The 12279-nt window shown below is 45.2% G+C and overlaps 1 protein-coding gene across 2 annotated transcripts in view; it reads right to left on the bottom strand.

Annotated features, from left to right (window-relative positions):
- Positions 1–12279, bottom strand: part of Maml3 (mastermind like transcriptional coactivator 3) — a 529529-nt gene that overhangs the window by 197756 nt on the left and 319494 nt on the right. The window lies entirely within an intron of this gene.

Below are 12279 nucleotides of genomic sequence, written 5' to 3' on the forward strand. Positions count from 1 at the left end.
AGGCTCCTCACAAACGGTGTGTGTTGATTACGGGGTGTGGGTGAGGGAGGGTGGTGCGTCTTTGGATAAGTGGCCCGGTTACTAGACACACTCAGCTCCAGAGGGAACTGAAGACGGCTGGGTACCAGTGCCTGTGAGTTCTGATGACAGGGGCCCAAGACCAGCTGGCATCCAGTTTTCCAGAGCACGAGGCTCCCTCTCCACTTTGAGCTGGGTAGCACGAGTAATTTAGGATGTGTGGGGGGTGGCATGTGTGTGTGGGCGGGGGGAGGGTTCATGTCCGTGGAGGCCAGAGGTCTATGTCAGATATGTGTTTCAGTTACTGTCCACGTTGTTTTGAAAAAATAGTTTATTTTTATTTATTTATTTGAGGGAGAGAGAGAAAGAGACAGAGAGGAGAGAGGAAGAGAGAATGGCACAGTAGGGCATCCAGCCACTGCAAACAAACTCCAGATGCATGCTCATGCGCTACCATGTGCATCTGGCTTAAGTGGGTCCTGGGGAATTGAACCTGTGTCCTTAGGTTTTGCAGGCAAGCACCTTAACCACTAAGTAATCTCTCCAGCCCTCCCCCTCCTTTTTTTTTTTTTTTTTTTTGTTTTTCAAGGTAGGGTCTCACTCTAGCCCAGGCTGAATTCACTATGCAGTCTCAGGCTGCCCACAATGATCCTCCTATCTCTGCCTCCCCAGCGCTGGGATTAAAGGCGTGTGCCACCACGCCCGGCTTCTCCACCTTGATTTTTCAGACAGGGTCTCTCATTGAAACTGAGCTCAAGGATTCAGCTGCCCTGTGGATGTTTCTGTCTCCATCTGCCCAGTCCTATAAGTAACGCGAGTACAATCACGCCTGGCTTTGTGTGGGTGCCAACAGTGAACCGTGGTCCTCACTTGGGTGCAGCAAGCACTTTACTCAGTACTCACTGAGTCATCTCCCTAGCCCTGGGCTCTCCTCTCCTTTCCATCTATTCTGTTTTCTACTTTGATGTCATCACTTCCCCCCTTTTATTAGGCAGGTCTTGCGTAGGTCTTGAACAGTATGGCTACCTTGTGTCCAGAAGATAGTGTCTTAAATCACATCTCCCCTTCCTTTGGCTCTTACTCTCTTCCTGCCACCTCTTCTGCAATGGTCCCTTGAGCCTTGGAGGTGTGGTAGAGTCGTCTCACTTAGTGATGAACACCCCATTGTCAGTTCTTCTCAGCACTTTGGTGAGTTTTGACTGGCACAGCTTTTCAAAGGAGATGTTAGGGCTGGGAGATGGCTTATTGGTAAGAGTGCTTGCTGCGCGCATTAGGGCTTGAGGATGCCCAGAGCCAGCTGAACTCGATTCCCTGGGACCCATGGGAACAGCTGGGCCTGTCCACGCATGCCTGTAACCCCAATCCTGCAGGGATCAGAGACCCCCGTGACTCGCCTGAGCTTGCGAAAACCACGGTCCTGTGTTCCAAGAAGGCAGTCAAGGAAATGGGCAGGTGAGGAACGGAAAGAGGACATGGGACGTTTGCCTCTGGCCTCTGTGCATACAACACATGCATACAACACATGCAAAACAAAGTGCAATTCAAGTATCAGAAGCCCACGAACAGCCAGCACACCACGCAACGTCTCGCTTCACATCTGGTCCTGCTCAAGGGCTTTCTGGTCACGGCAGACACCGCAGCTGCGGCTTGGTGCGGGGCGTCCCTATGGGTGCCTGCCGCCCCCGTGGGGCTGTGGAGCCCTTGAAGTTGATGGGTCTGTGCTGAGTGCGCTCCAAGGGTAAAAGGAGCATATGGATTCAAAGATTTGGTATGAGAAAAAGAATGTGAAGTATCTCTTTAATGATTTTTACATCGACTGTTGTGCTGACGTAATTATAGTTTTTAATATAGTGAGCTAAATGAAAAGACATTAACATTCACTTCACTGGTTTCTTTTTACCTTTTGGAACATGGCTGATATAAAATGACATGGTTGGCATTGGTGGCTTGCTCCATGTTTTTGTTGGATGGCATTGTTTTAGAATGTGGAATCTAAAATTCACTAAACTGAGAGGGACTTTAAATGGTTTTCCAACTCTTGCCTCTGGGCCTTTTCTGCCAGGCTGATGAAAATATTACTAATGGGCAATATTTTTTAAAATTTATTTAATTTATTTGTTTAAGAGAGAGAGGGAGAGAGAGAATGGGCACATGTAACCCCTTGTGCATCTGGCTTATGTGGGTCCTGGGGAATTGAACCTGGGCCCTTTGGCTTTACAGGCAAGCACCTTAACCACTAAGCAATCCCCCCAGCCCAGTGGGTGATATTAAAATGAGAATCATGGGCCACCAAGGTTGGTCAGGCTTGGATGGCCTCGAGTTCCAGGGTCTTCTCTCCCACAGCTCCATGAGACAGGCTTGCACTCATCCAGCAAGCGCACAGTACAGCTTACCTCATTCCTACCACAAAGGCGGACTGCTCTGCATGTAGTGGCCGTTGGGGGGCAATCCTGTGGACCCAAGATGGCTCCCCGGGACTGTGCAGTGCTTACAAAGCTAAGTGTCCACAGGAAGGTGCAAACAGGGGTTGCCACCACACCACGAACACTGGTCCATATGGGTTTCTGACATGAAGGGCTCCTTATACACAGACCAGTCTTTTCTTGAACCACTGGGCAATCTTAGCCTGGTACTTACTGTGTTCCTGGCTTAACAAGCCCACTAAAGCGTTTAGAACATCTTGGCATGAACTGATCACAGCCCAGGGAAGAAAAGCCAGATATACCCCCAAAATGTGTCAGACTTAACAGCAACTAGAGAAATTAGGTATATGTGTAAACATTCCTCAGGAAATCACACTGTGGTAGTTTGAATAGGATAGATGGCCCCCAATATATTCAGTTGTTTATTTGTTTGGCTGGAGGTTGTGTCAATGGGTGATCTTAAGGTGTGGTGGTGGGTTTTAGATTTCAATCTAAAGATATGCAAAGTGTACCTAGCTGGAGTTCCTGAAGTGTGCTGTGGCTTTTGACCTTTAGGCTTGTACCCTTCTCTCTTTGCTTGGTCCTGTGAAGGCAGGCCAGCTGGTCTGCCATTATGGAACTTCCCCTGGATCTGTGAGCTTCAATAAATACCCCTTCCTCCATAACTGTGCCTGGTCTGGAAGTTCATCTCAGCGAACCTGAAGCTGTCTGCTACACACACCATTAATAAAAGGGCAAGTATTAGTTTGAATGTTATTTGAGGTTACTATTTACTATATAATAAAAATAGGTAGGCAAGCTGCATGATCTTACATCCTGATATGAATCAAAGCAATGCATTGGAAATTTCACTAACGTAACGTGTATTCTGAATTTTTATGTATGTTGTCAGATGCAACAACTTAATGTCATAAAGAAAATTATGCCTACAGAAACTTGCCCAGGAACCAAAATACATATTTCTATTTTATAAAATAGAGGAGTTTTGTAATTTCTAGAAAAGCTCAGAATTGCTGGGTAGTTAATGAATGTAGACGTCATACTTCTAAAGCTTGTAGCTCTGTTCTCATATACTTAGATAAGTGCTATCTTCATACAGAGTGCTCTTCTATTAATAGTCTCAAATTTCCATATCTGTGTTAAGCTCAATCCTGGGCTGGTAAATTTCTGCTAGGAAGAATTGTAACACCTGAATGTGGAACTCGTCTCTATGGGGGACACTGAACAGGGGGTCCAGCAGATCAAACACCACACCTTGAACAGAACCCACAAGTCAGGAGACAGGATGAAACTGAGCAGGTGGCCAACGTGTCCCCTCCTCAAAGTTCAGAAATACTTAAGGAAATCACTCAGTAGTCATCTTTGATCATGTCAGAACCCAGAACCCAGAGCCTTGGTCCTTATTAATGATATTCATGGGCTGGAGAGATGGCTTAGTGGTTAAGGTGCTTGCCTGCAAAGCCTAATGACGCCAGTTCAATTTCCCAGTACCCACGTATAGCCAGATGCACAAAGTGGCACATGCACCCCCCCAAAAAAAAAACGAAGAAGAAGAAGAAGCTGGGTGAAGACATGGGTGTAGGTGTGGGCGTGGCCGAGGGTGTGTGTGTGGACGTGGACATGGTGGCGCACGCCTTTAATCCCAGCACTTGGGAGGTAGAGGTAGGAGGATCACTGTGAGTTTGAGGCCACACTGAGACTCCATAGTGAATTGTAGGTCAGCCTGGGCTACAGTGAGACTACTTTGAAAACCAAACAAAAAAAGAAATGGCACTTGTCGTAGCTGGTCTGTTTGCGTTTGTGTCCGGGGCTGGAGGAGGGGAGATACAGAGTAATAAAATGCATATTCCCAGGCCTCATGCCAGAGCTACTGATTGGCAATGGAGTCTGTTTACCTGCATTTTGAACTATTTCCCCATGTGATTCCTAGGCCCATAAACGTTTCAGAACCTCTACTTAAGCTCTCTGAGTAAAAACAGAACATTCTCATTCCACAAAACTATTGTAAAACGAATTCCTTTCCCCCAAATTTTTCTTTCTGCTGTTTTTTCCCTCACCTAATATCAAAATCTGTCAGGATGTTTATGGAGGCAATTTTATTTTCCTCATAGATTGGGATGCTTTACTGATTATCTGCATTTTTTAAAATAAAATTTTTATTTATTTATTTAAAGCAACAGACACAGAGAGAAGGACAGATAGAGGGAGAGAGAAAGAATGGGCGCGCCAGGGCTTCCAGCCTCTGCAAACGAACTCCAGACGCGTGCGCCCCCTTGTGCATCTGGCTAACGTGGGACCTGGGGAACCGAGCCTCGAACCGGGGTCCTTAGGCTTCACAGGCAAGCACTTAACCGCTAAGCCATCTCTCCAGCCCCTGATTATCTGCATTTTTAAAAAGCATTTCTGCCTGCTTGGTTCCCTCAGCTGGGTGGCCTGGATTATGCCAGCCATGAGTGTTCTGCTAATACTTCACCTGGCACTGGAGTCGCCAGGTACCGTGGGCTTAGCCAGGGACACAGAATCTAAAGTGTTTTCACAGTCCTTTACGTAAGTCAGTATTTTCAAGATTCTACAAAGACTCCGTGAGTGTCGTCATAAGATCTTATTCTAAAGTGGCCCGGTGATGATGATGGCACTGCTGTCCCTTTGAATGCGTTTATACCCAGATAAGTACACTTATCATATCAAGACAGCATTTTAGGATTGATGGACACTGTTCCACTGAAGCCAAAAAGTGGATTTTTGGTGTATATATTTCAACACTGGACAATTTTTGGTATTCCAACAGGAAGGTATTGAAAGTCTCTGGTAGAACGAACTTGGCTTTCTCCAATACTCCTACCTCCTATATGATGTAAATAAAGAAGTAAAATGATATAAATGTGTGGTAATTTGAATTATGTCCCCCAATAGACTCAGCTATTTTATTAAAGCTTGCCACTAGCTGCCTGGCTGAAGGAGGTGTCACTCAAGGCAGACCTTGGTGTCCAGCCCTAAGGGGTCACTGGGGCAGATCTGCCATAAAGGTACACAGAGTCCTGAGCTCTACATGGGTCCTGTCTGCCTGCCAGTTCCCTGATTTTTGCTGTTGGTGCTTGCTTGTGGTGCTGGCTGTTTGGTGGCGTCCCTGCTTGGGTCTATGAATGGAAGCCAGCTCCTTCCGCCATCGTGGAGATCCTCTTGGATGGGGAAGCTGAAATAGCCCTTCCCCCCACAGTCTGTGTCTGCTTTGCATGTTCATCGCAGCCACGTGACGCTGTCTACAACAACATGGAAGGATTGGGGGGGATTGAGGAATGCCAACAAAATTTTAGATGATGAAAACCAGGTGACTTAGTGATCAAGAAAGCCTATTTATTCTATTGGTGAACCGGGTACCAGCACAAGGGTGAAGGAGATCAACACAGAGAACAATCAATTCCTACCAAATCAGATATCCAGAGACCCAGAGGCCCCCAACACCTCATCACTGAAGCAGACCATAAATGAACCCAACATGGCTCAGGGAAATTTTGTGGAAGAGGGGGCGGAAAGAATGTCAGAGCCACACGTTGGGTCATGATACACAGAGACCATTTCTCCTGCCCATAACTATGGGCTAACTCCAGAATGCACGATCCATATACCTCAACAAGAAGGGGCCAGTGGGAGGGGGTAGGACATGGACAAGCCTAACAATGGTACCAACTTGACTGCATCACTGAGTACAAAACTAATTTAAAAAAGTAATTACTTAATAACAAAGAAAGCCTATTCTAAGTCAAGGAGGGCCTAGCACCACCTCTGAATGCAAGGGTAGGACGTAGGAACATTACTGGAGTTGTTAGGGTCACAGCCTGGGCCCTGGAGTTAACCAGGTAGGCTCAGCCACCTGACCTCGACACACCAATGGAAGAATAAGTGGTATTGAATAGCAGAGAAAAGAGATTTTATTCACTGTGGTCATATTGAGAGGAACAAAAACAAGGGGGTCCAGTGACCCTTCTCAAGTCCATGTTCAGGGCACTGACATAAAGCTTAGGTGTAAACAGAGGACCAGAGGTGTAGGTAACTAAGTCATCCTGGTCAAGTAGTGGACCTGCCCTTCTTGAACCATCGTGGGCTCAGCTCTCTGGCTCTCCTGCGAGATAGACTGACAAGCTGTCAGAACGGTGTGAACCATCTTCCTGAGACACAAGCTCTTGCTTGGGCTGGTGCAAGGGCTTTAGCTGTCCCCTTGCTCCAGCATGGAGCTCCTGGTGATTGTAACGCCTTGGGACCATTGTTTTAATAGTCTGCTTGCCAGAGGGAGAAAGTGCAAGTGACTCTTTTTCGAATACCTTCACACCTTCCTGGATGGTTACAGAGATGGGTAAAGGAAAATGACTGAGGGTCTGTATAGTGAAGAGGTGGACCATCTCCTCCTCAAAGCTGGAGAAATGAAGGTGTTTTTTCTCATTCTTCAGAGATGAAGCCAACAGACTCCAGAGCCCTGGGTCGCAGGCCTTGCTGACGGTGGGTTGAGGGGTCACGGGAAAACTGAAAGTGTACACACTGTAGTGAGTCATCCCTCACTGTCACCAGCACTGCCAGTTCACATCCCTTGCTTAGTTCCAGAAGGCACTAGTACCAGGCCAAGAAGCCTCAGCAATGAGCTTAAGGAACCTTTCTGGTTGGACCGAAGGGAAAACCAACCGTGCCATCCATAGACATGGACCCAGTGACCTGGTCCAGTTCTAACCCACTGATCCTAGAGCAATGGGTAACATATATCCAATTTAGCAGGCACAGCAACTAACCAGGAGCACTGTGCCCAATGTGTGTGTGTGTGTGTATGTGTGTGTGTGTGTGTGTGTGTGTGTGTGGTGGCGGTGAGTGTTGGTGCTATGGTGGGTGTACCCTCTGTGCTTACTTGTGCAAAGGCCAGAGGAGAACTCTGGGTGTCCTTTCTTCTCACTCACCCATGTTACAAGTCTCTCATGGAACCCAGAGGTGTTTTCCATCAGACTGACTGACCAGAAATCCCCAGCTGTCCTCTGGTCTTAGCTTCCAACTAGGCTCATAGGTGTGCACAGCCATGATCACCCTTGGGTGCTGGGGAATGGAACTCGGGGTGAATCAGGTCCTCATGTTTGTGCGACAAGCACTCTTCACCATTGAGCCATCTCCCCAGGCACTTTAGTCTTAAGAAATAGTTAAGAAAACCTTTTAATAAAAAAAAGAAGGAAAACAAAATAAACGTGGAAAAGGGTGCTTGGGAGAAAACTGAGAAGAAGCAGGGAGCAAAGAGAACTTAATTTCAAACTGATAATCAAGGTAGATTAAAAAGGACAAGTCAGAGAACAAAAAAGAATTTGAGGGGCTGGAGATATGGCTTAGCAGTTAAGGTGCTTGCCTGCAAAGCCAAAGGACCCTGGTTCGATTCCCCAGGACCCAGGTAAGCAAGATGCCCAAAGGTGTGCATGCGTCTGGAGTTCATTTGCAGTGGCTGGAGGCCCTGGTGTATCCATTTTATCTCTCTCCCTGTGCCTTTCTCTCTCTCAAATAAATAAATAAAGATAATAAAATATAATCCCAGCACTCGGGAGGCAGAGACAGGAGGATTGCTGTGAGTTTGACCACATAGTGTACTCCAGGTCAGCCTGAGCTAGAATGAGACCTTATCTCAAAAAACAACAAGGATTTGTAGAAATTAACAACATGAGAAATGAAAAGAAACATTTGGTATCGAGGCTGGAAGACAAAGTTAAGGAAGAAAAACATAAAATAAGAAGAGAGCAACATGGAAAATATAACAGAGGAAAATAAAGAACAATTGAGGTGGTTTCCAATGAAGAGTGAGTAGAAATTTCAGACAGTTAAACAAAATAGAAAAACATGGGAGAAATTGTTCAAAAATATTTTTTAAAAATCCCAGATCTGAGGCGCATGCACTAACAGACTTCCAAATAGAGGTCACAGTTTTACATACAGTGAATCAAAAAGAGCTCCCTAAGATGCATTACTGTGAAAGCCTAGGGAAAAAGAAAGATCCCAAAACTTTCAAGTGACAAGACATGTTCCACCCACAGGCCTGGGAGAGGGCGCATGTCTCATTGCAGCTTTCAATAGTGTGGAAGTCAAAGAAACGCCTTTATGGTGTAATATGTTTCCTAACGTCTAGCTGTCCGGTAGGGTAAACTATTAACTCAAAGGACACAGAGATCCTCCTAGGTTCTCTTTCCTAAGAAACTCGAAAACCGTGTTCTACTGGCTTGAGAGAATGATACAAGAAGACGTGCCACACAGAGGCCAAACCCTTGAGAAGGAAAGATGAAGAGCCAGTGTGACACACAAGTGGACAGAAGCAGATTAGTGCAATGGAGTACAAGTCTTCCAGAAAGAAATGGAAGAAAGGAGGTAGAAAGACGGACAGAAGGAGGAGCTGGAAGGAAAAGAAAAAACAATCGATTTTCAGATGTGTCTGATCACACCGAAAGATTTTCAGGGTCAGAGAAATTCGTGGGTGGATGGGAGGTGGGTCTAGAGATAATATGCATTGTTAAAAGGAGCTGGCATGGTCGAGCAGGCCTACTGGAAATATTTTGTATTTTTTTGCAGAGAAAGAGAGAGAGAGGGGGAGAGAGAGAGAGAGGAGAATGGGAATGGGCGAATGGGCAGGCTAGGGCATCTTGCCATTGCAAATGAACTCCAGATGTATGTGCCACTTTGTGTATCTGGCTTTATGGGAGTATTGGGAAATCAAATCCAGACCGGAAGGCTTTGTAAGAAAGGGCCTTCAATCAGTGAGCCATCTCTCCAGCTACTCAAGAGGCTGAGGAAGCAAGATCAGAAGTTTAAGGGCAGCCTGGGCTACACAAGGGGTATCAGGCCAGCCTGAGTAACTTAGTAAGACTTCATCTCAAAAAAAAAGGGGTGTAGTTTATTGGTAGAGTGCTTTCTTAGTACAAGGCTCTGGAATTGATCCCCAGCATTACAAAATAAAAATTAAAGAAAGAGTCAATAATTCTTAAAGGTTGTCCAGGAAAGGAAATATAATCATATATACACCATGACCAAATGGTGAGATACTGTACAAAATTGAGTCATGTCTATATAGAATACTTATCAAATCATCATTTGTGATAGAGACAGTTATATACATATAGAAAAACAGACTCAAGAAGGTCACATAATTTTGTGAAGAGGCAATACACGTAAATTAAAGACTAATTCTCTTTTCTGTTCTGTTGTGTGTGTGTATGTGGGTAAATGTGTATGAAGGTGTGTATGCATGTATGTGTGTATGCAGGCTAGAGGACAGCCTTCGGTGACGATGCTCAGATATGTCACCCAGCAGCCTGGAGTTAACCAATCACTATGCTAGAAAAGCTGGCCAGTGAGCCCCAGGGATCTTCCTGCTTCTGCCTCCACAGCATTGGGATTATAGGCACATTCTAATGCACCCAGCATATTTATGTAGGCACTGGGGATAAACTCAAGTCATGCTTATGAGGACCTGACTGAGCTATTTCCCCAGCCCAATGCTAATTTTCTATAGAAACAGCAGTTGTTTTGTGCAGATAAATAAGCAAACATGCATTGAAGTGGTTGCCTTTGAGCAGCAGAAAGTAAGAAGAGCGAGTGGATAAGAGCTTGCTGTTTTTCATAAGATTTGAAGCAGTCATTGACTTTCTCAACTATGCATGTGTATTTCCTGGAAAAAGTATATATTTAAAGCAACTGAATAAAGGTGATCCAGGTTTTTGGGATTTTTCCTTTTTTGAGATAGGGTCTATCTAGGTTTTTATTAGGGATATTCAAAGAGATTTCCAGAAGGGCTGTAAATATTGGAGGTGTGCTCTGTTCTTTCTTTGGAAATGCAACGATCATTAACAGGCTCATCAAAATGCACCTTACAGATTTTAGGAACATAAACTTGAAAGGGAGAAACCTATCCACTTCTATGACACACAAGGCCGACACTCATTCAAGGAACAAAGAGGCCCATCAGCGTAGCCTTATCCAGTTCTGAGTGCCAGGAGGACAGGAAGTTCACACCACATTTTGGAAACTTGTCACTTTCCACCCGCTTGTATAGGAATTCTTCTCATGCCCTGGGTAGCCTGTGACCTTTCTTGACCTGTGGAGGAGGGTATTTGCTTTTAGTTTCTTTCTTTCAGACTCACCCGTTGTTTTTTGCTTGTCAGACACACGGATTGAGTCTGCCTTCCCAGCAATCTCACTGTTGCTCCATTGCTTCAAGATAACAACCTCCTATGAAAGCATTCTTTTCAGACTTGCTTTTCCACGTGCATTTGATCTCAAAAGCAGCTCAGTGGCATTTGTACCAGTGTGTCCTCCCGTGTGGCCCACGGTCAGCTGCAAATGTAATTCTGGCCTAAATATTGGTAACTGCTATTTTATTTATTTATTAAACATCGTTGGGTTTAAGACAGTGCCGGGCACTATGCGAAAATTAGGAGGGAGAGAGGGGAGAGAGAGCAATTACGAAAGAAAATACCTTAGGCAGACAAAACTAAAATGAGCGCTGATCATTTCATCTCAGAAATATATATTTGAAAAATTAGACAGGAGGTTCCATTGGGAGGAAAGATCCAGAACCTTGTTGTTGTTATTATTATTATTATTTTAAAGTGCAAAGTGGGCTGGAGGGATGGCTCAGTGGACACAGCAGTCACTGCACAAACTGGAGCACCTGAGTTTCATCTCAGGGCCCCATGTCAAAAGTTGGAAGGTACCGTGGGCTTCTGTGATCCCAGCATGATGATGCTGATGGTGAGATGGAGCAAGAGACTGGAGAATTTTCCAGATGAGCCCAGCAAAAAACAGCAGAGAGAGAATCCAGAGTGAGAAACCGTACCTCACATCAGGTGGTCAGGTGAGGATTGATCCGAAAGTTGTCCTCTGACCACCTCTAAGTGTGGCCTAGCACACCCATGCTTGCACTCACACATTAACACATGTGCAGGCGTACACATGTACACAAGTAAATAATAAAAAAAATATTAAAACTTAGCCGGGTATGGTGGCGCACGTCTTTAATCCCAGCACTTGGGAGGCAGAGGTACAAGGACTGCCGTGAGTTCAAGGCCACCCTGAGACCACATAGTGAATTCCAGGTCAGCCTGGGCTAGAGTGAGACCCTATCTCCAAAAACAAACAAACAAAAAATTAGAACTTCTGGAAAGACCAAAGAGGAGAGAGACATAGTCAAAGAAATCATAAAAAAAATGCTCCTGGCCTGGGGGAAATGGCTTAGCAATTAAGGCATTTGCCTGCTAACCCTAAGAGACCCAGGACCCACATAAACCAGATGCACAAGGGAGCATGTGCGTCTGGAAATCGCTTGCAGTGGCTAGCGGCCCTGGCATGCCCATTCTCTATTTCTCTCTAAATAAATAAATAAATAAAATATTTTAAAAAGGAAAATGCTCCTAGCCAGACGTGGTGGCACACGCCTTTAATCCCAGCACTCGGGAGGCAGAGGTAGGAGGATCGCCATGAGTTCGAGGCCACCCTGAGGCTCCATAGTGAATTCCAGGTCAGCCTGGGCCAGAGTGAGACCCTACCTCAAAAAACCAAAAAAAAAAAAAAAAAAAAAAAAAAAACCAATAAATAAAACCCCATGCTTCTGAGAAGACTGGCAAACTTAGAAAGCTAAAAAATTATTAAGACTTTCATTGTCACAATGCAGTAAGTCTTACAGGAATTAGAAGATAGCAAAGAAAGAAAGGGGAATGTTGTAAGGAAAAGGAAAAGAGACTCTGTGTGAGAGACAGGCTTGCAACTACGCAGTCAAACACGGACTCAGCTCACATATGCTAATGGCATTGCCTCAACAAAAGCACAAGTCCAC

The sequence above is a fragment of the Jaculus jaculus genome, chromosome 12 (genome assembly GCF_020740685.1).
Source record: "Jaculus jaculus isolate mJacJac1 chromosome 12, mJacJac1.mat.Y.cur, whole genome shotgun sequence".
Lineage (NCBI taxonomy): Eukaryota > Metazoa > Chordata > Mammalia > Rodentia > Dipodidae > Jaculus > Jaculus jaculus.